Below are 26,716 nucleotides of genomic sequence, written 5' to 3'. Positions count from 1 at the left end.
CCTCTCCTAAGGAGAGCTGTGGAGAACTGATAGGAGAACAGAAAGGAGAATTCCCCAAATGATTGATAAATAGAGCCCTAGGTGTAGTATTTAACATTTAACATATGCTCCAACTTTTACTGCTTCCTCTTTCTATTGTTTATCACTCACAGCCTCCACCTAATTGATCACCTTTTTTGGTGTGGCCTGTGAGTATGTTAACTGAGATGTCAGGGAGTGTTTGTTTTTCATTCATTCATTTTCTAAATTTACAAGTGTGACCATTCTATTGGTTTTAACATTGTCCAATAAGTGTTGTTTCTGTCTTTTAAAAAGCCAGCACACCAGACTCCAATTAGCTATGATTACGGTTTTCACCGAAACATGTTAGCGGAGCTTCTTGTTTACACTGATATGCTGGATCCCCCTGTCGCTTTTTTATCCTAAGTGTAATTTAATAAAGACTTTGTTTTAAATTTTGCAGCCTGGATATTACTTTCTTTTTTGGCTATATATATATATATATATATATATATATATATATATATATATATATATATATATATATATATATATATATATATATATATATATATATATATATATATATATATATATATATATATATATATATATATATATATATATATATATATATTGAGAGAGAGAGATAGAGTTTCAGTTAACCAAGAGTTCAGACCCTATGAAGTCTGCTTTATAATCTCTCTCAATGTTTGATTACATGGCCGTAGAAAGTAATTAAAGGTACACTGAACCCAATTTTTTTCTTTCATGATTCAGATAGAGCATGCAATTTTAAGCAACGTTCTAATTTACTCCTATTATAAAATTTTCTTCATTCTCTTGGTATCTTTATTTGAAATGCAAGAATGTAAGTTTAGATGCCAGCCCATTTTTGGTGAACAACCTGGGTTATCCTTGCTGATTGGTGGATAAATTCATCCACCAATAAAAAAAGTGCTGTCCAGAGTACTGAAAAAAAAAAAAAAAAAAAGTTTAGATGCCTTCTTTTTCAAATAAAGATAGCAAGAGAACGAAGAAAAAATGATAATAGGAGTAAATTGGAAAGTTGCTTAAAATTGCATGCTCTATCTGAATCACGAAAGAAACAAATTGGGTTCAGTGTCCCTTTAAGCTCTCTGGGAAACAGTTTTTCAGTTTCACTTTAAATAGAAGAAATGCAAAGTCCAATTACATTTGTACAAGATACACATAAATATACAAAGTATGACCATATTTGTTAAAGTTAAGCAGAAATTGTGTAAGCATAATCAGAATTTGTAAAATTACAATCCTAAATACACTGTTGTATACAAAATAAAATCCAAAACATAAAGTGCAAAGTTTGAATGTAATAAAAGTTAATTTGAAGTGTAAAATTATATAAAATACAAAGCACAAATTGTAAATGCAGCAGAACTTTCATATCTTGCAATAATATATTGCACTGGGTTTGTCTCTCCTTCACATACAGAAATGCAGGGAACGCCCCTTGGAGAAGTAAACAAAAGCTACGTTTTGAAAATTTCACTAAGGATCTCGCAGTGCTGGAGGAACATTTTAGAATATCTTACCTGAGCTACGAGGTTTTGAATATCAGGCCCTAAGTCTCAAGGTGAATAAAAGTAAAACTTAAGTCAAACATTGCCTAGAGAATAATAGTCACAGCTACTTACAGCAACTATTTCATTATTTGCACAAACTTATTAACTAATTATAGATAATATATTGACAAACAAACCACATCCCCAATACCAGTACATCATACCCACTAGTGTAAATATGTATATAGATACAGTATTTTACAAAAGTGAGTACACCCCTCACATTTTTGTAAATATTTCATTATATCTTTTCATGTGACAACACTGAAGAAATGACACTAAGCTACAATGTAAAGTAGTGAGTGTACAACCTGTAAAATAGTGTAAATTTGCTGTCCCCTCAAAATAACTCAAAACACAGCCAATAATGTCTAAACCATTGGAAACAAAAGTGAGTACACCCCTAAGTGGAAATGTCCAAATTGGGCCCAATTAGCCATTTTCCCTCCCCGGTGTCATGTGACTCATTAGTGTTACAATGTCTCAGGTGTGAATGGGGAGCAGGTGTGGTGTGGTGTTATCGCACTCACACTCTCTCATACTGGTCACTGGAAGTTCAATATGGCACCTCATGGCAAAGAACTCTCTGAGGATCTGAAAAAAGAATTTTTGCTCTACATAAACTTGGCTTAGGCTATAAGAAAATTGCCAAGACCCGGAAACTGAGCTGCAGCACGGTGGGCAAGACCATACAGTGTTTTCACTGGACAGGTTCCACTCAGAACAGGCCTCACCATGGTCGAGCAAAGAAGTGGAGTGCACATGCTTAGCGTCATATCCAGAGGTTGTCTTTGGGAAATAGACGTATGAGTGCTGCCAGCATTGCTGCAGAGGTTGAAGAGGTGGGGGGTCAGCATGTCAGTGCTCAGACCATACGCTGCACACTGCATCAAATCGGTCTGCATGGCTTTCGTCCCAGAAGGAAGCCTCTTCTAAAGATGATGCACAAGAAAGACCACAAACAGTTTGCTAAAGACAAGTAGACTAAGGACATGGATTACTGGAACAATGTCCTGTGGTCCGATGAGACCAAGATAAACTTATTTGGTTCATATGGTGTCAAGTGTGTGTGGCAGCAACCAGTTGAGGAGTACAAAGACAAGTGTGTCTTGCCTACAGTCAAGCATAGTGGTGGAAATGTCATGGCCTGGGCTTGCATGAGTGCTGCCGGCACTGGGGAGCTACCGTTCATTTAGGGAACCATGAATGCCAACATGTACTGAAGCAGAGACTGGGCTGCAGGGCAGTATTCCAACATGATAATGACCCCAAACACACTTCCAAGATGACCACTGCCTTGCTAAAGAAGCTGAGGGTAAAGGTGATGGACTGGCCAAGCATGTCTCCAGACCTAAACCCTATTGAGCATCTGTGGGGCATCCTCAAATGAAAGGTGGGGGAGCGCAAGGTCTCTAACATCCACCAGCTCTGTGATGTTGTCATGGAGGAGAAGAGAATGACTCCAGTGGCAACCTGTGAAGCTCTGGTGAACTCCATGCTCAAGAGGGTTAAGGCAGTGCTGGAAACAAATGGTGGCCACACAAAATATTGATACTTTGGGCCCAATTTGGACATTTCCACAAAGGGCTGTACTCAATTTTGTTGCCAACGGTTTATACATTAATGGCTGTGTGTTGAGTTATTTTGAGGGGACAGCAAATTTACACTATTATACAGGCTGTACACTCACTACTTTATATTGTAGCAAAGTGTCATTTCTTCAGTGTTGTAACATGAAAAGATATAATAAAATATTTACAAAAATGTGAGGGGTGTACTCACTTTTGTTAGATACTGTATATATATTGAGAGAGATAGAGTTTCAGTTAACCACCTTTGTGCAAATATGATCTCATACAGTCAAAAAGCTAAAAATGCAGAATTTTTACTCAAGTGGGTCAAAATATCTGGTTTGTGAATATATATATATATATATATATATATATATATATATATATATATATATATATATATATATATATATATATATATATATATATATACTGTATATATATATATATATATAAAAAATTGTTTTATTTTTTCCACTAGTCTATCAGTTCCAGTAATACATTGAAGTTGATGAGTAAGAAATGTTTTTTTATATATTTATCATTGACTATATATATTTAGATATAGGCAGCATCGGGGAAAGGACTCCTGAGAATACTCGCCCTTGACCAAAGAAGACTGTTCATGTGCACAGCCACTTAATGATGTCATTATAAATGAAACAATGTGTACGTCAGCTCCTGGGGGCAAGTTTCCACATTCAGAATGCAAAGTGAAAGAAAAAGAAAAATTAAATATTTTTAGAACACCAGTCTTTTAGATTATTCAATAATTAATTAATTTCAAAAATATTGTTTAAGAAAATATAGATAAATGTTTTAGCCATTTAATTTATTAGTAAAAGTGATTTATCAACAGAAAATGTACTTTGTGTTAGATCATTCAATAGAAAATAACTTTATTGTCAGATATTTACAAATGATCCAAATGAAAATATTTAAAGGACCACTCAATTCAGTAGAATTACACAATTAACAAATGCATAATAAAAAGACAATGCAATAGCACTTTCTCTTTCAAATAAGCAGTAGATTTTTTTTTCTGACAAATTTATTTTTTCTCGTATTTTCTGCTCCCCCCCTGTATCATGTGACAGACATCAGCCAATCAGAGACTGGTATATGTATATCATGTTAGCTTGTGCACATGTTCAGTAGGATCTCGTTCCCCAGAAACTGTGTATATAAAAAGACTGTGCAAAATTTGATAATGGAAGTAAATTGGAAAGTGTCTTAAAACTGCATGCTTTATCTGAATTTTAAAAGTTAATTTTGACTTGAGTGTCCCTTTAAAGGGATAGGAAAGTCAAAATTAAACTTGCATGATTCTGATAGATCATGTCATTTTAAGACTCTTATAAATTCACTTCAATTTTCAAATGTGCTTCATTCTCTTGGTATCCCTTATTAAAAAAGAATACGCACATATCATACACTAGTGGGACCTAGCTGCTGATTGGAGCCTGCATACATTTGTCTCTTGTGATTGGCTAACTAGATGTGTTCAGCTATCTGCCAATAGTGCAATGTTGTTCCTTCAGCAAAGAATAACACAAGAATTAAGCAAATTTGATAACAGATGTAAAAAGGAAAGTTGTTTAAAATTGTATGTTCTTTCCAAATCAAGAAAGAAAATGTTGATGTTTCCTATCCCTTTAAAGGGACACTGAACACAATTTTTTACTTTCATGATTCAGATAGAGCATGCAAATTTAAGCAACTTTCTAATTTACTCCTATGATCAATTTCTTCTTTATTCTCTTGCTTTCTTTATTTGAAAAAGAATGCATCTAAGCTATTTTTTGGTTCAGGCTCATGGAAAGCACTAGTTTATTGGTGGGTGAATTTATCCACCAACAACAAGAACAACACAGTGTGTTCACCAAAAATGGGCCGGCATCTAAACTTACATTCTTGCATTTCAAATAAAGATACCAAGAGAATGAAGAAAATTTGATAATAGGAGTAAATTAGAAAGTTGCTTAAAATTGCATGCTCTATATGAATCACATATGAATCACGAAAGAAAAAAAATGGGTTCAGTGTCCCTTTAACTGTTTCTAGTGTCTAAGAGATATTCATAAAGCATAAAATAGAATGAAAATGGCTTATATAAATGTTTGCAATCCAGCATTAAAATAAGATTGTGCAGTAGACTTTCAAAATCTATATATGAGAGTAAAAGGGATCAAAAACTATTAATATATAAACATGAATACAATTTACAATACCCTTTTAGGAGCAATGAAAAACACCCCCCCCCCCCCCCCAGAAATGAAGACTGACATATTAGTATATTAGTTGAACTTATACATGTTTTTTGCAGTGTTAAACATTTTGCGATGCTGTGATGTTGTATTGATATTGTCGTTTAGAAACCTCTTTGCCAAAAAGAATGTTGGTATATGGTGCCATCTAGTGTCTGTAGAACTTAACACAGACATTAATAGATTTTTAACTAAAAGAATATTATAGTCTGCATTTTAGGCTGGATGTAATTAAATATATAGGAATATTTGTAAACACTATACAATGTATATATTTAATTTTAAAAGTATAATTCTAGGAATTGATTTTATTTCTGACTATTAAATGAATACCTGGCAGCCTTGAAATGAATTTGAATATTAGCCAATTAAAATAAATGCTATTTATATATAATTCAATCTAACAGGATGCACTCTCTGGATTTACAAGATCCCAAACTTTATTGTGAACGCTTTCGGGGCTTTCACCCCTTCCTCAAACAAATTTAAAGCGACAGTCTAGTCCAAAATAAACTTTAATGATTCAGATAGGGCATTTAATTTTAAACAACTTTCCAATTTATTTTTATCACCAATTTTGCTTTATTCTCTTGGTATTCTTAATTGAAAGCTAAACCTAGGAAATTCATATGCTAATTTATTAGACCTTGAAGGCCGCCTCTAAGCTGAATGCATATTGACAGTTTTTCACCACTAGAGGGTGTTAGTTCATGTGAGTCATATAGCTAACACTGTGCTCACGCACGTGGAGTTACCTAGGAGTCAGCACTGATTGGCTAAAATGCAAGTCTGTCAAAAGAACTGAAATAAGGGGGCAGTTTGCAGAGGCTTAGATATAAGATAATCACAGAGGTAAAATGTGTATTAATATAACTGCTGGTTATGCAAAACTGGGGAATGGGTAATAAAGGGATTATCTATCCTTTAAAACAATTCTGGTGTAGACTGTCCTTTTAAGTGAGAACAAACCATATTATATACCACATGTGAACTCCCCCCCCCCCCCCCAGTGCACAGCCTATCAGAAGACAAGTAATCAAATCAATTACAATTATATCAGCTGTACTCCAGGTCACAAATCATTATAGCTGTAAATCAAAAAAATCATTATTCAATATATAAACAAACAATTCTCATAGTAAAAATGTTGTGTGTACATACAATCATGTGTACAAAGTGACCGTCAGTGACATAAATTACTTAAAGTATTCAATAAGGATTGTGAAATGTAGAAATAAGCAGCTTAAAGGACAAGTCAACACATTAGATTTGCATAATCAACAAATGCAAGACAACAAGACAATGCAATAGCACTTAGTCTGAACCTCAAATGAGTAGTAGATTTTTTTATAACAAATTTCAAAGTTATGTATATTTCCCCTCCCCCTGTACCATGTGATAGCAATCATCCAATCACAAATGCATATATGTATAGTCTGTGAATTCTTGCACATGCTCAGTAGGATCTGGTGACTCAAAAATTGTAAATATAAAAGACAGTGCACATTTTTTTTAAATGGAAGTAAATTAGAAAGTTGTTTAAAATGACATGCTGTATCTGAATCTTGAAAGTTTAATATAACCTGAGTGTCCCTTTAAAAGAAAAAAGTCTCGGATATTAGCTGAAAGTTTGTTGAGAGATCGCTGTAATTTTAACAGCTATGATATCTTGGGGTATCTTGTATCCAATTGTATCGGTTACTTAGGTGAAGTGAGCGTTCCTCTGTGTTCCGCTGTGTGAGGCTAGTAGCCTTTATGCTGATAAGGTCAGGAGCTGGGCCGTCATGCGGTTCCAATCAGACTAGTCTGTCAGCGTTGTAGCAATTATCCAAGTGTTCAGCGTATGACTTAGTTTGAATAAGGCGATGCTCAGATGTAGGTGAAACAAAGATTCTCACTGTAGGCACTAGTTACGGTAGTTATGTGTAATGACCCTCATATTTACAAAGGAACAATTGACACCCGTTTAGCCCTATAAGGATCAGCGTTCAAATGTACATCAGATTTTAGGGTATCAGGTAAAAAGGTGCATCTACGCGTTTCGGCTGCAGGCCAGCCTTTATCAAGAGGACTACCACTTATCCCAGATACATCTATATGTTTTTAATACAAATATGTTGAATATTCAGGCAGAACATGTGCTTTGTTATGTTTTAAACAGTGCCGGCACTATACTTGTTTATTATAAGGATATTTTATCCTTAAATAAATTTGCATTTTTATTTAAACACTACTGTTTTTACATAGGTGCTTTATAAATCCCTATTGTACAATATTCCTTCCAAACACAACAGGCAAACTATTCTAAAACACTATGGCCTAGATTTAGAGTTCGGCGGTAGCCGTCAAAACCAGCGTTAGAGGCTCCTAACGCTGGTTTTGGGCGCCCGCTGGTATTTGGAGTCAGTGATTAAAGGGTCTAACGCTCACTTTTCAGCCGCGACTTTTCCATACCGCAGATCCCCCTACGCCATTTGCGTAGCCTATCTTTTCAATGGGATCTTTGTAACGCCGGTATTTAGAGTCGTTTCTGCAGTGAGCGTTAGAGCTCTAACGACAAGATTCCAGCCGCCTGAAAATAGCAGGAGTTAAGAGCTTTCTGGCTAACGCCGGTTTATAAAGCTCTTAACTACTGTACCCTAAAGTACACTAACACCCATAAACTACCTATGTACCCCTAAACCGAGGTCCCCCCACACCGCCGCCACTCGATTAAAATTTTTAACCCCTAATCTGCCGACCGCCACCTACGTTATATTTATGTACCCCTAATCTGCTGCCCCTAACCCCGCCGACCCCTGTATTATATTTATTAACCCCTAACCTGCCCCCCACAACGTCGCCGCCAGCTACTTACAATAATTAACCCCTAATCCACCGACCGCAAATCGCCGCCACCTACGTTATCCCTATGTACCCCTAATCTGCTACCCCTAACACCGCCGACCCCTATATTATATTTATTAACCCCTAATCTGCCCCCCTCAACGTCGCCGACACCTGCCTACACTTATTAACCCCTAATCTGCCGAGCGGACCTGAGCGCTACTATAATAAAGTTATTAACCCCTAACCCGCCTCACTAACCCTATCATAAATAGTATTAACCCCTAATCTGCCCCCCTCAACGTCGCCGACACCTAACTTCAATTATTAACCCCTAATCTGCCGACCGGAGCTCACCGCTATTCTAATAAATGTATTAACCCCTAAAGCTAAGTCTAACCCTAACACTAACACCCCCCCTAAGTTAAATATAAGTTTTATCTAACGAAATTAATTAACTCTTATTAAATAACTTATTCCTATTTAAAGCTAAATACTTACCTGTAAAATAAATCCTAATATAGCTACAATATAAATTATTATTATATTATAGCTATTTTAGGATTAATATTTATTTTACAGGCAACTTTGTAATTATTTTAACCAGGTACAATAGCTATTAAATAGTTAAGAACTATTTAATAGTTACCTAGTTAAAATAATAACAAATTTACCTGTAAAATAAATCCTAACCTAAGATATAATTAAACCTAACACTACCCTATCAATAAAATAATTAAATAAACTACCTACAATTACCTACAATTAACCTAACACTACACTATCAATAAATTAATTAAACACAATTCCTACAAATAAATACAATTAAATAAACTAGGTATCACCGATCCGTCCTGGCTCCAAGATCTTCATCCAACCCAAGCGGGGGTTGGCGATCCATAATCCGGTGCTCCAAAGGCTTCCTCCTATCCGGCAAGAAGAGGACATCCGGACCGGCAAACATCTTCTCCAAGCGGCATCTTCGATCTTCTTCCATCCGGTGCGGAGCGGGTCCATCTTGAAGCAGGCGACGCGGATCCATCCTCTTCTTCCGATGTCTCCCGACTAATGACGGTTCCTTTAAGGGACGTCATCCAAGATGGCGTCCCTCGAATTCCGATTGGCTGATAGGATTCTATCAGCCAATCGGAATTAAGGTAGGAATTTTCTGATTGGCTGATGGAATCAGCCAATCAGAATCAAGTTCAATCCGATTGGCTGATCCAATCAGCCAATCAGATTGAGCTCGCATTCTATTGGCTGTTCCGATCAGCCAATAGAATGCGAGCTCAATCTGATTGGCTGATGGGATCGGCCAATCGGATTGAACTTGATTCTGATTGGCTGATTCCATCAGCCAATCAGAAAATTCCTACCTTAATTCCGATTGGCTGATAGAATCCTATCAGCCAATCGGAATTCGAGGGACGCCATCTTGGATGACGTCCCTTAAAGGAACCGTCATTAGTCGGGAGACATCGGAAGAAGAGGATGGATCCGCGTCGCCTGCTTCAAGATGGACCCGCTCCGCACCGGATGGAAGAAGATCGAAGATGCCGCTTGGAGAAGATGTTTGCCGGTCCGGATGTCCTCTTCTTGCCGGATAGGAGGAAGCCTTTGGAGCACCGGATTATGGATCGCCAACCCCCGCTTGGGTTGGATGAAGATCTTGGAGCCAGGACGGATCGGTGATACCTGGATGGTGAAGACAAGGTAGGAAGATCTTCAGGGGATTAGTGTTAGGTTTATTTAAGGGGGGTTTGGGTTAGATTAGGGGTATGTGGGTGGTGGGTTGTAATGTTGGGGGGGGGGTATTGTATGTTTTTTTTTACAGGCAAAAGAGCTGAAATTCTTGGGGCATGCCCCGCAAAGGGCCCTGTTCAGGGCTGGTAAGGTAAAAGAGCTTGTAACTTTTTTAATTTAGAATAGGGTAGGGAATTTTTTATTTTGGGGGGCTTTGTTATTTTATTAGGGGGCTTAGAGTAGGTGTAATTAGTTTAAAATTGTTGTAATATTTTTATTATGTTTGTAAATATTTTTTTATTTTCTGTAACTTAGTTCTTTTTTATTTTTTGTACTTTAGCTAGTTTATTTAATTGTATTTATTTGTAGGAATTGTGTTTAATTAATTTATTGATAGTGTAGTGTTAGGTTAATTGTAGGTAATTGTAGGTAGTTTATTTAATTATTTTATTGATAGGGTAGTGTTAGGTTTAATTATATCTTAGGTTAGGATTTATTTTACAGGTAAATTTGTTATTATTTTAACTAGGTAACTATTAAATAGTTCTTAACTATTTAATAGCTATTGTACCTGGTTAAAATAATTACAAAGTTGCCTGTAAAATAAATATTAATCCTAAAAAAGCTATAATATAATTATAATTTATATTGTAGCTATATTAGGATTTATTTTACAGGTAAGTATTTAGCTTTAAATAGGAATCATTTATTTAATAAGAGTTAATTTATTTCGTTAGATAAAACTTATATTTAACTTAGGGGGGTGTTAGTGTTAGGGTTAGACTTAGCTTTAGGGGTTAATACATTTATTAGAATAGCGGTGAGCTCCGATCGGAAGTTTAGGGGTTAATAATTGAAGGTAGGTGTCGGCGATGTTAGGGAGGGCAGATTAGGGGTTAATACTATTTATGATAGGGTTAGTGAGGCGGATTAGGGGTTAATAACTTTATTATAGTAGCGCTCAGGTCCGCTCGGCAGATTAGGGGTTAATAAGTGTAGGTAGGTGTCGGCGACGTTGTGGGGGGCAGATTAGGGGTTAATAAATATAACATAGGGGTCGGCGATGTTAGGGCAGCAGATTAGGGGTACATAGGGATAACATAGGTTGCGGCGGTTTACGGAGCGGCAGATTAGGGGTTAAAAATAATATACAGGAGTCAGCGATAGCGGGGGCGGCAGAATAGGGGTTAATAAGTGTAAGGTTAGGGGTGTTTAGACTCGGGGTACATGTTAGAGTGTTAGGTGCAGACGTAGGAAGTGTTTCCCCATAGGAAACAATGGGGCTGCGTTAGGAGCTGAACGCTGCTTTTTTGCAGGTGTTAGGTTTTTTTTCAGCTCAAACAGCCCCATTGTTTCCTATGGGGGAATCGTGCACGAGCACGTTTTTGAGGCCGGCCGCGTCCGTAAGCAACTCTGGTATCGAGAGTTGCATTTGCGGTAAAAATGCTCTACGCTCCTTTTTTGGAGCCTAACGCAGCATTTGTTTGAACTCTCGATACCAGAGTTAAATTTATGGTGCGGCCAGAAAAAAGCCCGCGGAGCGTTAACAGCCCTTCTACCGCCGAACTCTAAATCTAGGCCTATATATATATATTTTTTTCACACCAATCAATTTTCCTCTCTAGCAGAGCGCTAACCCACTGCTCCCTTTCCCTTTTTCATAGTTCTATACCCCATTTTATGAGAGATTAGTGTGGTATTCTGAGTTTAGCTTATACTCTGACAACTTAGTAGCTCTCATACACACACCCATTCTTCCTTTGTCAGTTCTTTGCAGTGTGGCTTATACTGTGAGTTTTAGAATAAAATAGGTGCCTTATATTGTTTATTTCATTTTATTACCTAAAAGTTTGTTAGCCAACATTCTGAAATATTGTCTGGAGCACTCCTTTTTTATTGTTTTGTTCTAATTTCTAATTAATGAACTTTTCACATCAGTATTTCTTAGAGTTCATTAATTAACAATGTTTACTTAAAGGGACATTAAACACTTCCAGATGTAATATATAATGATAAATAGTATATATATATATATATATAAAAAAAAATCTGCAATATACTTTCATTATTTATTTTGTCTGCTTTTCCTGCATTTCCATTTTGAAATTGTGAGCTTTTTAGTTCCTTTTATAAATAGAAGTGCAGAACACTGTTATATTCCACACAACCATTGGCTGCACACTGTAGTGACATATTTATAACTGTCTCTAATTGGCCACAGCAGAGAAGGTACAACATAGTAGCTCCCTTTGTTTAATAAAGACTTAAACGTTATACTTATTTTGTCAATATTTAAACAGCTAATGAAACTTTAAAAATACATCTACATGTTATTGTCAGACTGATTTTTTTCTTTTGAATGCATCATGCTATCTAGCATTAATTAATTGTTTAATATCCCTTTAACCCTTTAAGGACACAGCTTTCAGTTTGCTCAGTTGTTTTATGACGGAAAAATTCCGTCATATGTCCTTAAGAGGTTAAGTAGCTAGTAAATATTATCTTTAGATAGCACAAATTAAGAAATTATGATTAAGCATATGTATTTGTTATCTATTATCTATCTATATCTATATATCTATCTATTTGTCTATCCATATTATATTAATACATATAATTGTAAATATAATTGACTTATGATAAAGAATCTTGGTTAGAATATAAAAAGAGAAACCTGATTTTCTTGCATTCCTCAGCTTTCTCATTGTGTAAATGATACACGGTTCTTGCACATATTATGTGTATGCAAACATGTCCTTATGAGCTGTTTTCAATACTTGTGACATGAACCAAAGGGTGTGAGATTCTTATGTGGGAAAATATACATTTATTAAAAAATAAATAAATGCAGCATAACTTCTACATATAATCATAATACACTATGTAATAATTTTATAATTGAAGAAAACCTGAAAGCTCTTTAAAAAAAAAAAAAAAAATGCTGTGTCTGAAGTGTGAAACTTATTTTTTTAATTTAGTTTTCTCTTTAATCACTATTTTCATTTCAAAATCATGTTGTGAACAAAAACAGTGAGCTTTTATTTCCCTTTATGGTTACAAATGATATTTTTTTAGTTAGATTTTTGTTCTGCTCTTGTTTTGTGTCAAATAATTATCATTTCTCCTGTTAAGTGTGGTCAGTCCACGGGTCATCATTACTTCTGGGATATTATCTCCTCCCCTACAGGAAGTGCAAGAGGATTCACCCAGCAGAGCTGCTATATAGCTCCTCCCCTCTACGTCACCTCCAGTCATTCTCTTGCACCCAACGAATAGATAGGATGTGTGAGAGGACTGTGGTGATTTAATTAGTTTATTACCTTCAATCAAAAGTTTGTTATTTTATAATAGCACCGGAGTGTGTTATTCATTCTCTGGTAGAATTTGAAGAAGAATCTACCTGAGTTTTTTTCTATGATTTTAGCCGGAGTAGTTAAGATCATATTGCTGTTTCTCGGCCATCTGAGGAGAGGTAAACTTCAGATCAGGGGACAGCGGGCAGATTAATCTGCAAAGAGGTATGTAGCAGTTTGTTATTTTCTGACATGGAATTGATGAGAAAATCCTGCCATACCGTTATAATGTAAACTCAGCCTTAAATGCAGTAGATGTAGCTGGTATCAGGCTGTCATGTATGTATATTTTACACTTCAGTATTCTGGGGGATGGTACTTCACTGGATTATACTGTATGCATAGACTTAACCTAATTTGCAGGGACTTGCAATAGGTTTTAAATAACAATTAATTTATTGAGGTTAAACGTTTTTTTGCTGGCATGTAAAAACGTTTATTTCTCTGAGGTACTGGGTGAAAAAATGTTTTGGGCACTATTTTCTCCACTTGGCAATAGTTTTGTTTAATTTAAAGCAGTTCACTGATCTCTCTCACTGTTATGTGTGAGGGGGAGGGGCCATTTTTGGCGCTTTTACTACGCATCAAAAAATCTCAGTCAGAGGTTCCTTTTCTTCCTGCATGATCCGGTTCATCTTACAGAACTCAGGGATCTCCAAAGCCTTGTTTGAGGGAGGTAATCATCACAGCAGAGCTGTGAAGAGTGTAGTTTACTGTGATAAAAAACTTTTTTTTTTTTTTTGTGTATTTTTTCTGCTGCCAGGGTTAGTTATCCTTGCTAATGGGAACAATCCTTTGCTAAAATTGTTTATTTCTTACAAAGATTTGATGCTATAACTTAGTTATTCTCAACTGTCATAATTTTTTCTGTGCTTCTTATAAGCACAGTTCGTTTTCATATTATTGTAAATTACTTAAAAAGCATTTCCAAGTTGCTAGTTAATTGCTAGTGTGTTAAACATGTCTGATTCAGAGGAAGATACATGTTCTATATGTGCTAATGCCAAAGTGGAGCCCAATAGAAATTTATGTACTAACTGTATTGATGCTACTTTAAATAAGAGTCAATCTGTACAAATTGAACATATTTCACCAGACAACGAGGGGAGAGTTATGCCGACTAACTCGCCTCACGTGTCAGTACCTACATCTCCCGCTCGGGAGGTGCGTGATATTGTAGCGCCGAGTACATCTGGGCGGCCATTTCAAATCACATTACAGGATATGGCTACTGTTATGACTGAAGTTTTGGCTAAATTACCAGAACTTAGAGGCAAGCGTGATCACTCTGGGGTGAGAACAAAGTGCGCTGATAATATTAGGGCCATGTCAGACACCGCGTCACAGGCGGCAGAACATGAGGACGGAGAACTTCATTCTGTGGGTGACGGTTCTGATCCAAATAGATTGGATTCAGATATTTCAAACTTTAAATTTAAGCTGGAAAACCTCCGTGTATTACTAGGGGAGGTGTTAGCGGCTCTGAATGATTGTAACACAGTTGCAATACCAGAGAAAATGTGTAGGTTGGATAAATATTTTGCGGTACCGGCGAGTACTGATGTTTTTCCTATACCTAAGAGACTTACTGAAATTGTTACTAAGGAGTGGGATAGGCCCGGTGTACCGTTCTCACCCCCTCCGATATTTAGAAAAATGTTTCCAATAGACGCCACCACACGGGACTTATGGCAAACGGTCCCTAAGGTGGAGGGAGCAGTTTCTACTTTAGCTAAGCGTACCACTATCCCGGTGGAGGATAGCTGTGCCTTTTCTGATCCAATGGATAAAAAATTAGAGGGTTACCTTAAGAAAATGTTTGTTCAACAAGGTTTTATATTGCAACCTCTTGCATGTATTGCGCCTATCACGGCTGCAGCAGCATTTTGGTTTGGGTCTCTGGAAGAGACACTTCAATCATCTACACTAGATGAGATTACAGACAAACTTAGAACCCTTAAGTTAGCTAACTCATTTATTTCAGATGCCGTAGTACATTTAACTAAACTTACGGCTAAGAATTCCGGATTTGCCATTCAGGCACGCAGAGCACTGTGGCTAAAATCCTGGTCAGCTGATGTTACTTCCAAATCTAAATTGCTTAATATACCCTTCAAAGGGCAAACCTTGTTCGGGCCCGGGTTGAAGGAGATTATCGCTGACATTACAGGAGGTAAAGGCCATGCCCTGCCTCAGGACAAAGCCAAACCTAGGGCTAGACAGTCTAATTTTCGTTCCTTTCGTAATTTCAAAGCAGGAACAGCATCAACCTCCTCTGCACCAAAACAGGAAGGAGCTGTTGCTCGCTACAGACAAGGCTGGAAACCTAACCAGTCCTGGAACAAGGGCAAGCAGGCCAGGAAACCTGCTGCTGCCCCTAAGACAGCATGAATCGAGGGCCCCCGATCCGGGACCGGATCTAGTAGGGGGCAGACTTTCTCTCTTCGCCCAGGCTTGGGCAAGAGATGTTCAGGATCCCTGGGCGTTAGAGATCATATCTCAGGGATACCTTCTGGACTTCAAATCCTCTCCCCCAAGAGGGAGATTTCATCTGTCAAGGTTATCAACAAACCAAATAAAGAAAGCAGCTTTCCTACGCTGCGTACAAGATCTTTTATTAATGGGAGTGATCCATCCAGTTCCGCGGTCGGAACAAGGACAAGGGTTTTACTCAAATCTGTTTGTAGTTCCCAAAAAAGAGGGAACTTTCAGGCCAATCTTGGATTTAAAGATCCTAAACAAATTCCTAAGAGTTCCATCGTTCAAGATGGAAACGATTCGAACAATTCTGCCCATGATCCAAGAGGGTCAGTACATGACCACAGTGGATTTAAAGGATGCTTACCTTCACATACCGATTCACAGAGATCATTACCGGTATCTAAGGTTTGCCTTTCTAGACAGGCATTACCAGTTTGTAGCTCTTCCATTCGGACTGGCTACGGCTCCAAGAATCTTCACAAAGGTTCTGGGTACTCTTCTGGCGGTACTAAGACCGCGAGGAATTTCGGTAGCTCCGTACCTAGACGACATTCTGATACAAGCTTCAAGCTTTCAAACTGCCAAGTCTCATACAGAGTTAGTACTGGCATTTCTAAGGTCGCATGGATGGAAGGTGAACGAAAAGAAGAGTTCTCTCTTTCCACTCACAAGAGTTCCCTTCTTGGGGACTCTGATAGATTCTGTAGAAATGAAGATTTACCTGACAGAAGACAGGTTAACAAAGCTTCAAAATGCATGCCGGGTCCTTCATTCCATTCAACACCCGTCAGTAGCTCAATGCATGGAGGTGATCGGCTTAATGGTAGCGGCAATGGACGTAGTACCTTTTGCACGCCTACATCTCAGACCGCTGCAATTGTGCATGCTAAGTCAGTGGAATGGGGATTACTCAGATTTGTCCCCCACTCTGAATCTGAATCAAGAGACCAGAAACTCTCTTCTATGGTGGCTTTATCGGCCACACCTGTCCAGGGGGATGCCATTCAGCAGGCCAGACTGGTCAATTGTAACAACAGACGCCAGCCTACTAGGTTGGGGCGCTGTCTGGAATTCTCTGAAGGCTCAGGGACTATGGAATCAGGAGGAGAGTCTCCTTCCAATAAACATTCTGGAATTGAGAGCAGTTCTCAATGCCCTTCTGGCTTGGCCCCAGTTAACAACTCGGAGGTTCATCAGGTTTCAGTCGGACAACATCACGACTGTAGCTTACATCAACCATCAGGGAGGGACAAGAAGCTCCCTAGCAATGATGGAAGTATCGAAGATAATTCGCTGGGCAGAGTCTCACTCTTGCCATCTGTCTGCAATCCACATCCCGGGAGTGGAGAACTGGGAGGCGGATTTCTTAAGTCGTCAGACTTTTCATCCGGGGGAGTAGGAACTTCATCCGGAGGTCTTTGCCCAGATACTTCGACGTTGGGGCAAACCAGAGATAGATCTCATGGCGTCTCGTCAGAACGCCAAGCTTCCTCGCTACGGGTCCAGATCCAGGGATCCGGGAGCGGTTATGATAGATGCTTTGACAGCACCTTGAACCTTCGGGATGGCTTATGTGTTTCCACCCTTCCCGATGCTTCCTCGATTGATTGCCAGAATCAAGCAGGAGAGAGCATCAGTGATTCTAATAGCACCTGCATGGCCACGCAGGACTTGGTATGCAGATCTAGTGGACATGTCATCCTGTCCGCCTTGGTCTCTACCTCTGAAACAGGACCTTCTGATTCAGGGTCCATTCAAACATCAAAATCTAACTTCTCTGAAGCTGACTGCTTGGAAATTGAACGCTTGATTTTATCAAAACGTGGGTTTTCTGAGCCAGTTATTAATACCTTAATACAGGCTAGGAAGCCTGTTACCAGAAGGATTTACCATAAAATATGGCATAAATACTTATATTGGTGCGAATCCAAGAGTTACTCATGGAGTAAGGTTAGGATTCCAAAGATATTGTCTTTTCTACAAGAAGGTTTAGAAAAGGGGTTATCCGCTAGCTCTTTAAAGGGACAGATTTCAGCTCTGTCCATTCTTTTGCACAAACGTCTGTCAGAAGTTCCAGACGTTCAAGCTTTTTGTCAGGCTTTAGCTAGGATCAAGCCTGTGTTTAAAACTGTTGCTCCACCATGGAGTTTGAACTTAGTTCTTAATGTTTTACAGGGTGTTCCGTTTGAACCCCTTCATTCCATTGATATCAAGTTGTTATCTTGGAAAGTTCTGTTTTTAATGGCTATTTCCTCAGCTCGAAGAGTCTCTGAGTTATCTGCCTTACATTGTGATTCTCCTTATCTGATTTTTCATTCAGACAAGGTAGTTCTGCGTACTAAACCTGGGTTCCTACCTAAGGTGGTCACTAACAGGAATATCAATCAAGAGATTGTTGTTCCATCCTTGTGTCCTAATCCTTCCTCGAAGAAGGAACGTCTGCTACACAATCTAGATGTAGTCCGTGCCCTGAAATTTTATCTACAGGCAACTAAGGAGTTTCGGCAAACGTCTTCCCTGTTTGTCGTTTATTCTGGCCAGAGGAGAGGTCAAAAAGCTTCGGCTACCTCTCTCTCGTTTTGGCTTCGTAGCATAATACGATTAGCCTATGAGACTGCTGGACAGCAGCCTCCTGAAAGAATTACAGCTCATTCTACTAGAGCTGTGGCTTCCACTTGGGCCTTTAAGAATGAGGCTTCTGTTGAACAGATTTGCAAGGCTGCAACTTGGTCTTCTCTTCATACTTTTTCCAAATTTTACAAATTTGACACTTTTGCTTCTTCGGAGGCTGTTTTTGGGAGAAAGGTTCTTCAGGCAGTGGTTCCCTCCGTATAAAGAGCCTGCCTGTCCCTCCCGTCATCCGTGTACTTTTGCTTTGGTATTGGTATCCCAGAAGTAATGATGACCCGTGGACTGACCACACTTAACAGGAGAAAACAAAATTTATGCTTACCTGATAAATTCCTTTCTCCTGTAGTGTGGTCAGTCCACGGCCCGCCCTGTTTTTTATGGCAGGCTAAAGATTTTTTTTAGATTATACTCCAGTCACCACTACACCCTTGGGCTTCTCCTTTCTCGTTGGTCCTTTGGTCGAATGACTGGAGGTGACGTAGAGGGGAGGAGCTATATAGCAGCTCTGCTGGGTGAATCCTCTTGCACTTCCTGTAGGGGAGGAGATAATATCCCAGAAGTAATGATGACCCGTGGACTGACCACACTACAGGAGAAAGGAATTTATCAGGTAAGCATAAATTTTGTTTTTTCAGCTTCCAAATACTTAAATTGGAGACAAAAAATAATCTTCTGAAGCTGTAGTTTGATGAGTACAAAACAGAAATCTATCGGCTTTGTGAACTGTCAATAGAGTTTGTTTTTTTCTCAACAACTATCGACAGGCTTACATTTTTTTTTTTATCAATAATGTACCCTTAACTGTATGCATTTAAAAACATATATCCATGTAAAACAAGCACAAGTATCCTGTCCAGATTATTCTCTTTGGAGCATATATAAATTGCTATTGTTCAGCACATCACATATAAATTAGTAGGGAATGTGATTAATTACCTTGTTTATGTCTATGTTTATAGTCTATGTTTAAAGGAACACTGTAACTAAAATTTTTCTTTTGTGATTCAGATTGAGCATGAAATTTTAAGCAACTTTCTAATTTATTCCTATTATAAAATTTTCTTCATTCTCTTGGTATCTTTATTTAAATGCAAGAATGTAAGTTTAGATGCCAGCCCATTTTTGGTGAACAACCTGGGTTGTCCTTGCTGATTGGTGGATAAATTCATCCACCAATAAAAAAGTGCTGTCCAGAGTACTGAACCCAAAAAAAGCTTAGATGCCTTCTTTTTCAAATAAAGATAGCAAGAGAACGAAGAAAAATTGATAATACGAGTAAATTAGAAAGTTGCTTAAAATTGCATGCTCTTTCTGAATTACAAAAAAACAATTTTTGGTTCAGTGTCCCTTTAAATTTGAATTTGCACACAGTTCCCATTAAGCTTATTAAATGCTTTCAGCTTGAAGTATAGTGCTTACATTTTTGCTATTCTCCTCTAGTTGTAAAGGCTAAAAATGTCCTTTACAACTAGTATTTTCAAAATGTGAAATACATTAAAAACATGTAAAACACAAGCATATTCAATAACATTTTACGAATAATGAAGAATTAACACGTATATTTGACAGATAAAAGGTACTTACAAATATTATGGTATATCTATAAAAGGTATATGTTACAAACTGCTATTTGTAACTGGCCCTTTAAATGAAAAATTGCCCTGCTTCCATGGATCGTGGAGAAGCCTATTTGCCAGCCTCCTTCCTCATGACTATGGCCCCTGGAAGATTGTGCCCCTGAGAACATATTAACTTTTATTGGGTGTGTATGGCCCTTTAAGAACCATCTGGGGACATATTGTGACTTTGGTGAACAATGCCCCTTTAAGACTATGTCCCCAGACCTGTAAAATAGCTTGTCCCTGGCTTTCTCCCACTTGGTTCAGTGAATGGGACTTGCTGAGCCAGGTGCCACACAGGCAGAGTGTTCCACAGAGGGGGAGCACTGTTACAGAGGCGTTGGTTTTCATTGTGTGCCATTAAGTGCTATGTGACAGACCCTTCGGTCAGAACTAAAGAGATAACTTTGTTCAGCTTCAAGAAGCATTCTAAATACAAGTTTGCTGGGATCAGCTCTAATTAAGTTTAGTGAAAAACATTCCCATTGTCTAATCAGACTGCTAGTAGTGATAAGGTGGACTGCATTGTTTTCTTGTGTGTAATGTTATCTGCTGTTATGGCCTGTCAAAGGGCGTTGCCTCTCTATCTAAATGCATCAAATGTGTGATTGGGGATTTTATGCCTCCCCCTGAGAGTGTCTTTTTTGCATGTAACCTCAATAAAAAGCAGGCTGTGTGTTCCAGCACATCAGACCTATTCTGACCCTCTAACTTGCAGCTTTGACTCATGTTTGTAATGGACAGCTTCAGCTATAATCACTACAGGGATTGCTATGCTCTATATACTCCCTTAGCTACTGAGCTCCTGTAAGAGCTCTTGTTCCTGATCCTGCTTCGCTCTAAAGAAGGAAGAGGTTCACCTACTGGAGCCTGGTCGTAGGTCCAGGGCGCAGAGCAGACGGCGAGATACCAGCCCAGCAGCGGTGGTTCATAGAGTCTGCATTACTGATGGTGGCTACGCAGCAGTCTATAGTGTCTATGGTGCTGCTGCTCCTTTGGTGAGCGCTAGGAGCATCCTTTTCAATGGTCCAACTTCCAGCCAGCCTGGAGGCAACCGTAACATTTGGCGGCAGCGGTGGGATAGCGTCCTAGCGCAAGGAGCAGCACCCCAACAGCACTGGTATCGTAGGAGAGTTATTGAGGGCAACGCTAGCCCTGCGCAGCCTCCCTACCTACAGCAGCATGGAGCTGACAAGATACTGGTCAGAACCCTGTGAAGAGCACCTCAACCGGATCCGTCGCTATGAGGGCGCGGATTTCATTCCAGAGGTAAAGAGGCGGCTAGTCCGATATGGTCCAGACCCTGCGCAGGAGGTAGTCAGTCGCATCATCCGGGAATTGGATACGGAGAACAAAGCGGCACGAGCCTTTGAGCACCAACTGTGGAGTTTGAGGGTATGGACACCTGGTCTCCAGCGAGAAAGTGAGTTACAGGGAGCGGAGAGCAACAACCTCCCTCCCCAGCGGCAGCCGGAGTTACAGGGAGAGGAGAGCAGCGACCTCCCTCCCCAGCGGCAGTATACCATGCAGAGGGAAGAGACAACCAGTCTCCTTCCCCAACCAGAGATACCAGAGGCAGCAGGCCTCATAGACTAGTCCTGGGAGGACCCCCAGCAGGCAGGCGGAGATGGGACCGCAGTCTCTCTACCGGCCCTACAGGGATGCTGGGCAGGCGGCCCAGATCCCCAGCGACAGACCCAGCTACAGGGAGGGGAGAGCATCGACCTCCCTCCCCAGCTGGAGTGTGCCTTCCAGGGAGAGGAGACAACCGGTCTCTCTCCCCAGCCGCAGCATGTTCCACAGGAAGCGGAGAGCATCGACCTCCCTTCCCAACGGCCACCGGAGTATCAGGAGGAGGAGGTAAGCCAATCTCCCCCTCCCCAGCTAACTCCTAACTTGGCCCAGGGTTAACAGTGGAGATGTTAACCCCCACTGACCCCCACGTTCCCTTTGCCACCGGGCAGGACTATGCCCCAATTCCCCCGGCAGAAGAGCTGGCATCAGGACAGAGCGCTGCTGGCCTCTGCCCTACAGACCCCCTTGTTACAGGACTGGCCTGCAAACCCCTCACCCCAGCAGAAGCGCTGGCACCAGGGCAGAGTGCCGTTGGCCTCTGCCCCCCAAGTACCATCAGCTATTTGCCCAGCTGCGCCAGGAAGGCCGAGGATGCTACACTTTCATCCTACAACCTGGAACCTACAGGCCAGTACTACGTATTGTGGGGGGGGGGGGTACTTTGCTGCTAACGTTTATTTGTGGGTGGGTTGCGAGACTAACTTAGGCACTGACCGGCAGAAGGTCAGGTGCCTGGTTAGTCTCCCTCCAAAAGGGGAGATATGTTACAAACTGCTATTTGTAACTGGCCCTTTAAATGAAAAATTGCCCTGCTTCTGTGGATCGTGGAGAAGCCTATTTGCCAGCCTCCTTCCTCATGACTATGGCCCCTGGAAGATTGTGCCCCTGAGAACATATTAACTTTTATTGGGTGTGTATGGCCCTTTAAGAACCGTCTGGGGACATATTGTGACTTTGGTGAACAATGCCCCTTTAAGACTATGTCCCCAGACCTGTAAAATAGCTTGTCGCTGGCTTTCTCCCACTTGGTTCAGTGAATGGGACTTGCTGAGCCAGGTGCCACACAGGCAGAGTGTTCCACAGAGGGGGAGCACTGTTACAGAGGCATTGGTTTTCATTGTGTGCCATTAAGTGCTATGTGACAGACCCTTCGGTCAGAACTAAAGAGATAACTTTGTTCAGCTTCAAGAAGCATTCTAAATACAAGTTTGCTGGGATCAGCTCTAATTAAGTTTAGTGAAAAACATTCCCATTGTCTAATCAGACTGCTAGTAGTGATAAGGTGGACTGCATTGTTTTCTTGTGTGTAATGTTATCTGCTGTTATGGCCTGTCAAAGGGCGTTGCCTCTCTATCTAAATGCATCAAATGTGTGATTGGGGATTTTATGCCTCCCCCTGAGAGTGTCTTTTTTGCATTTAACCTCAATAAAAAGCAGGCTGTGTGTTCCAGCACATCAGACCTATTCTGACCCTCTAACTTGCAGCTTTGACTCATGTTTGTAGGGGACAGCTTCAGCTATAATCACTACAGGGATTGCTATGCTCTATATACTCCCTTAGCTACTGAGCTCCTGTAAGAGCTCTTGTTCCTGATCCTGCTTCGCTCTAAAGAAGGAAGAGGTTCACTTACTGGAGCCTGGTCGTAGGTCCAGGGCGCAGAGCAGACGGCGAGATACCAGCCCAGCAGCGGTGGTTCATAGAGTCTGCATTACTGATGGTGGCTACTCAGCAGTCTATAGTGTCTACGGTGCTGCTGCTCCTTTGGTGAGCGCTAGGAGCATCCTTTTCTACGGTCCAACTTCCAGCCAGCCTGGAGGCAACCGTAAAAGTATATATAAATATTATGTTTACATTATTTTGTAGTATGTGCACATTAAAAGAGATTGATTGGACACTCATCTTTTTAAAAGCTATTTTTTATCCATATTTTGGCCTCCACCAACGTTCTCCCTTGATAGTCTGCCTGTGACCCACAGCATTTTTTTTTAAAGCTGCATCACAGGGTAGTTTGCCCAAACATAGCAACATCAATTGCTTTAAAATATCACGTTCCTCTACTGGATCATTATTATAACACTCAAGGTGATATGTAAGGAGTTGTGAGAATGTTGCAATTGCCCTTTATTGTGTCTGTTGAATAGGTTTACTTGGCCAGCTAAATTAAAGGGACATAAAACAGGTTGAGATCTGTGCATATCCTAAAAGGTCTAATTAATTACAAATAGTTTGCATAAAAAAAATGTTTAAAAATTTCTGGCAAGTATTTTAAAATATTTTTCAAAAATAAGCTAAATTAATTACATAGCTAAGCTGCCTGGAGAAGCCAACTCCACCCCCCTTATCAGTGTATAGACACAGGCACTCACTGCTGGTGGCTAGACCACGCTATCAAAAAACAAGCCCCATTGAGAGACCAGCAACGTACAGGGTACAATGCTGGTCGTTAAGGCATTTACAAGCTACCATCGTATATAAACTTACAGACAGTGCCAGAATTTAGTTACCATCTGATAAAAAGATCCAAAAAAATATATTCTGATTCATTGATAACCCTAATTATAATAAAAATCATGTAGGACAAATATATATTATCCTATATAATAAAAGACAAGAGTTTGTCTGAAGCCGTCATGCGCAGTTCAGACAAACTCTTGCCGCGAGGACCCGGCAGCTCAGCTGTAACACAGAGGCGCGCGAGGACCCGGCAGCTCAGCTGTAACACAGAGGCGCGCGAGGACCCGGCAGCTCAGCTGTAACACAGAGGCGCGCGAGGACCCGGCAGCTCAGCTGTAACACAGAGGCGCGCGAGGACCTGGCAGCTCAGCTGTAACACAGAGGCGCGCGAGGACCCGGCAGCTCAGCTGTAACACAGAGGCGCGCGAGGACCCGGCAGCTCAGCTGTAACACAGAGGCGCGCGAGGACCCGGCAGCTCAGCTGTAACACAGAGGCGCGCGAGGACCCGGCAGCTCAGCTGTAACACAGAGGCGCGCGAGGACCCGGCAGCTCAGCTGTAACACAGAGGCGCGCGAGGACCCGGCAGGAGAGAGAGAGAGAGAGAGAGAGAGAGAATGAGAGAGAGAGAATGAGAGAGAGAGAATGAGAGAGAATAACATAACACGGCCCGTGTCAACGGGCTTTAGGACTAGTACATCATATTGCATTTCTTAGATTAATTAATATATGTTTATAATATCATATTTACTTTGGTGGCATCTAGTGTATAACTGTATATATCTGTATTTCAGAGAACACTAATAAAATTGCAGTTCTGCTCCACTGACTAAATACCATATCCAGCATCAACGAATAATATTGCCAAGGAATTTCCTGGCAATGATTATTGTTTATAACAGGAGCAATGTGTTAAAAATTGATGTGTTTTCAAACAGGGGTTTAAGTGACACCTTCACAACTAAACTGGTTTATTTGGCCAATAGATGCCCTCAATATAAACAAAAAGAAAAGTAAATATAAAATGTCTGGTTTGAAACAATGCCGTTTAAAAAATGTTACATAGTATATTATACGTGTAATTAAAGTGAAGGTAAAGTTTTGTCTTTCTGCAATGATTATTTAATGTATCACCTTGTAAAATACACAGTCGCTAATTTTTTTCTTTTTATTTACATTACATATTTTGTTACTAAATGTATTTGATTCTCCCCTACCGTTCCATTACAAGCTCCGCCCATGATCCATTTTCTGTCTGTTTAGCTTATGATGTATAGAGCGTTCCCACCCGCTCTATACATGCCTACAATGCTCATGCTCGGACAAGATAACCACTGCGCATGCGCAAAACATCGACGATGGTACAAAATGCGCATGCGTTAATGCTTGTTATAAACAAGCCTGTTACGTATTGCTGCTGAAATTTTTTTTGGGTCTGTAAGCATGTGCTAAACGGGGCCGCGCTTGGTTTTCCAGGGAGAGGAAGGAATCTAACGCATGCACAGAGCTTTGAATATAGCGGTGACGTCAAATGTCGGCTGCCTAACGGCCAGGAAGTCAATTGGCTGTTGTGAAAACGTGACCAGCAGGATAAAAATATATATATATATAACGGGTTGAATCGTACGCTTGTTAGATTGCGACTAAAAACGGATAAAACTACTAATAAAGGTAAAAATTTAAATTTTCATGAATGAAAGTGCCATTGATTTGTGCTGTATTGCTGATAAGTGCATAGTAATACAGCAAACTTTACCCTCACTTTAATAAAGAGATAAAAGTGCTAAATTAAAGGGATATGAAACCCAAAAATGTTCGTCTTAATTTAGATACAGCATGCAATTTTAAACAAATTTCCATTTTAGTTGGTATCAAAATGTCTTTATTCTCTTGATATCCTTTGTTGAAAAGCAGTGATGTATGTCCTGGAACGTGAAGATGTCTTTAGCACTATGACAGTAGTTTTCAAAGAATGTTATACATTTGCAAGAACACTAGATTTTTTGTTCCACACATGTATACGCTACCTAACTATCTCTTTAACAAAGAATACCCTGAGAATGAAGAAAATTTGATAATAGAAGTAAATTAGAAGATTTATTAAAATTAAACATTCATGAACTTTATGATTCAGATAGAGCATGCAATTTTAAACAACATACCAAAAGAATGAAGCAAATTTGATGACAGAAGTAAATTGGAAAGTTGTTTAAAATTGCATGGTCTATCTGAATCATAAAGTTTAATTTTTACTTTACTGTCCCTTTAAAAGGACAGTAAAATTAAACTTAAATTGATTGAAAAGTGCATGCAATTTTAATCAACTTTCCAATTTATTTCTATTATCAATTTTGCTTAGTTTTCTTGATAATGAGTAATCCTAGGTTAGCTCATAAATGTGCACATCTTTAGCAATCTGGTAACATTGTTTGCAATAATGTTTATAGCAATGTTATACATTGTTGCAAATACTGCTGCCACAGAGTGCTAACTCCTAAGCTCCTACCAGCCTATCTAGCTTTACTCTTCAACAAAGAAAAAAAGCAAATTTTATAATAGAAGTAAATTGGAATGTTGTTTAAAATGGTATGTT

General features: G+C 39.5%; 1 protein-coding gene across 1 annotated transcript in view; it reads left to right on the top strand.

Annotated features, from left to right (window-relative positions):
• RGS17 (regulator of G protein signaling 17) overlaps window positions 1–26,716 on the top strand; it is a 258,855-nt gene that overhangs the window by 61,156 nt on the left and 170,983 nt on the right. The window contains exon 3 of the mRNA XM_053711810.1: window positions 1,475–1,615. The gene's annotated coding sequence lies outside the window, so the exon portion shown is untranslated. The remainder of the gene's footprint in view (window positions 1–1,474; window positions 1,616–26,716) is intronic.

This window comes from Bombina bombina, chromosome 4 (assembly GCF_027579735.1).
Source record: "Bombina bombina isolate aBomBom1 chromosome 4, aBomBom1.pri, whole genome shotgun sequence".
NCBI lineage: Eukaryota > Metazoa > Chordata > Amphibia > Anura > Bombinatoridae > Bombina > Bombina bombina.
Note: the sequence above shows the minus strand (reverse complement) of the source record. Positions and strands in the feature narration are given on the sequence as shown.